We start from the raw sequence: 3,615 nt of genomic DNA, 5'->3' as shown, positions 1-3,615 counted from the left end.
CTAAATCTGCTTAAATTTGTAGGTAATTAGTGACGAGCAGTTCGATGATGAATGGTATATCGACAGTGGCTGCTCACATCACATGACAGGGAGGAAGGAAGAGCTGAGGGAGTTTCGGTCCCTGAAAGATGGTGGGTCTGTCAAGTATGGAAATAATTCCTATGGAACAATCAAGGGGTATGACATGATAACCAATAGAGAATTCTCGATTCGAAAAGTGGCTTATGTAGAAGGATTACAACATAACCTCATCAGTGTGTCTCAACTAGTCGTAGGAACAGGTCTAAAAGTGTCATTTGATGATGAAGGATCTGAAATAATTGAAAAACAATCCAAGAAGTTTCTCTTGAAATCAGAGCGAAAGGGAGAGATGTATCCATTAAATATCAAATCGATACGAGGTAAACTAGCAATATGTTTGCTATCAAAGGCAAATACAGATGAAAGCTGGTTATGGCATCGAAGATTATCACACCTGAATTTCAAAGACATTAATAAATTGGTGATTGGTGATCATGTTCGAGGACTCCCTCTTCTCAGGTTCGACAAGGAACATATGTGTGCAGCCTGCGAGATGGGTAAACAAAGCAGAAAGAGCCATCCTACTAGGATCAATACAAATATTGTCGAAGCTCTTGAACTATTGCACATTGACTTATGTGGACCTTCATCTATCGAAAGCATCAGTGGTAGTAAGTACATACTTGTCATAGTAGATGATTTTTCTTGTTTCATCTGGGTTTTCTTTTTTAAACAGAAATCAGAAGCTACTCCCAAGTTGAAGACATTTATTAAGCAGGTGGAAGTGCAACTGAAAAAGACTGTGAGAAATGTCAGGAGCGACAATGGATTGGAATTCAAGAATAATGACTTTGAGGAATTTCTGGCTGATAAGGGGATCACTCACAACTTTCTAGCCCCGTATACACCACAACATAATGGTATCGTTGAAAGGCGAAACCGTTCCTTATGTGAGGCCGCTAGAACCATGCTTTGTTTTGCTTCACTTCCTTTATACTTCTGGGCTGATGTTGTTGCAACTGCATGTTACACTAAGAACCGATCCTTTCTTAATAAACGATTCTCAATCACTCCTTATGAGATTTTAAATAACCGAAAGCCAAATGTCAAATTCTTCCATGTGTTTGGTTCAAGGTGTTTCATCCTCAACTCTAAGGAGAACCGAAACAAGTTTGATGTTAAAGCTGATGAGGGCTTATTTCTTGGTTATTCACTCTCCTCAAAAGCTTACAGAGTTTTGAATAAACGATCTAAAAGGATTGAAGAAACATATTACGTCACCTTTGATGACAATTACATAAAGAAAGTTCAAAGAAACGAAAGTCACTTAGGGGAAATTTTTCCTACATCAGGACAAGTCTCGGTTCCAATATCCAACTTGTTTGAGGAATACATTCGGTTATTCGATGAACCGGAGAAAGCGGCACACTCAGAGGCAAATGTAGCAGATAACAATATTGATAATCTCCAAAAGATTATTGATGATGCGGCAAAGGAAATGACAAGTGACATTCCCAAATCTGCAGGTGATCAATCCTCTGATGACTCTCAAATCAACGAATCAACATTCAAGAGGGAGAGTTCATCTGCACCAAGTGCAACCAAGGTATATTTTGAGGGGGAGAATTCTATACCATCCCCATCTAATAAAGGTACATTTGAGGGGGAGAATCCAACTCTCTCAGAGGAAGCAAACTTCGATGCTACCACTGGTTTCGCTTCGCCAGTCGAGGGGGAGAAAGAACAGGAAACTGACGAAGGCGAGAGTGATCAATCAGAATTTGAAGAAGAAGTGAATGCTGAATTGGATCCGACATATTACCCAAATTATCCTCCATTAGTGAAATGGACCAAGGATCATCCTAAAGAGCAAATTATTGGTGAATCTTCTGAGAACGTTCTTACTCGTTCTCAGATAAAGCGAAACAAACTGCATTATTCTCTAAAGTTGAGTTCTGTATGTTTAACTTGTTCATCTCGAAAATCGAACCGAAAACAATAAATGCTACACTTGATCATTCTGATTGGGTTCAAGCAATGTAAGATGAGCTCCATGAGTTCGAACGTAATCGAGTTTGGAGATTAATTCCCACACTAAAGGATGCTTTTGTAGTTGGCTTGAAATGGATCTTTAGAAACAAATTGGTCAAAAAAGGAAACGTTATTCGAAACAAGGCTCGGTTGGTGGTAAAAGGATATTGCCAAGAGGAAGGGATAGATTATGAGGAAACTTTCGCTCCTATGGCAAGGTTGGAATCAGTTAGGATCTTCCTAGCATACACTGTCCATAAAAAAGTTTGAAGTCTTCCAAATGGATGTCAAATGTGCTTTCTTAAATGGAGAACTAGAAGAAACAGTGTATGTTGAACAACCTCCCGGATTCGTGAACGAGAAATATCCTGATCATTGCTATGTGCTGGATAAAGCAGTTTATGGTTTAAAGCAAGCACCGAGAGCCTGGTATGAAACCCTAACTCGTTTTCTAAAAATGTCAAAATTTAAGCAAGGTTCGGTTGACCCTACCTTCTTATGAAAGAAAGAAGGCGAACATCTAATGATTGTTCAAATTTATGTTGATGATATCATCTTCGGCTCTACAAATCCTAGCTTAACAGCTAAATCCGAAAGTTGATGGAGACTAAATTTGAAATGAGCGTAATGGGTCCAATTAATTTTTTCCTTGGTTTAAATATTAGACAGGGTCCAGAAGGCATCTTTATCAACCAGAAGGAATACACAAAGAATCTGTTAACAAAATTTGGCATGACAGGTGACTCTAAAGTAAAGGTTCCTATGTCGTTTGGCACTAAGTTAACATTGTCTCTGGAGAAACCTGCTGTTGACATTACGCTTTATCGACAAATGATAGGGTCCCTTATGTATCTAATAGCTAGTAGACCAGACATAATGTTTTCTGTTTGCTATTGTGCTAGGTTTCAAGCTAATCCAAGAGATCCTCACATGGTGGCTGTAAAGAACATCTTCTGTTATCTAAAGCGAATTTCATCTCTCGGTCTCTGGTATCCTGCCAAATCAGGATTCTTTATTCAAGCTTTTTCTGATGCTGATCTTGGAGGGTGTGGACTAGACTGAAAGAGCACTACAGGTGGATGCCAATTTCTTGACGGAAAACTTGTTAGCTGGCAGTCCAGAAAGCAAACCTGTGTGCACTTTCTATAGCAGAAGCCGAATACATAGCTGCAGCTTCTTGTACTTCTCAGGTAATATGGATTCAAAGTCAACTAAGAGATTACAGACCGAACATGAAGAAGATTCCTCTCTATTGTGATTCAGAAAGTGCAATAAGGATATGTCACAATCCAGTGCAACATTCCAAAACTAAGCATATTGCACTTAGATATCATTTTATCAAGGATCATGTCGAAGATGGGAACGCGGAAGTACATTTTGTTCGATCGTCTGATCAACTTGCTGATATATTTACCAAGGCATTACCTGAAGCAACTTTTAATAACATTTTACAAGGTCTGGGTATGATGGAAGCAGAATCAGTACCGAATCCTCAAATCTTGAACTAAAAATAGAGAGGCGAAATGGAGAGACTGCTCGGTCTATTTCGGCTCTGGAATTTTA

General features: G+C 39.0%; 1 pseudogene; it reads left to right on the top strand.

The window, feature by feature from the left end:
- The first annotated feature begins 515 nt into the window (after nucleotides 1–515).
- LOC145067614 (uncharacterized) lies at nucleotides 516–3,114 on the top strand (annotated as a pseudogene).
- Nucleotides 3,115–3,615: the final 501 nt, after the last annotated feature.

This window comes from Lactuca serriola, chromosome 8, assembly GCF_051521515.1.
Source record: "Lactuca serriola cultivar US96UC23 chromosome 8, Lser_US96UC23_V15, whole genome shotgun sequence".
Lineage (NCBI taxonomy): Eukaryota > Viridiplantae > Streptophyta > Magnoliopsida > Asterales > Asteraceae > Lactuca > Lactuca serriola.
This window is presented reverse-complemented; position numbering and strand designations above follow the sequence as displayed.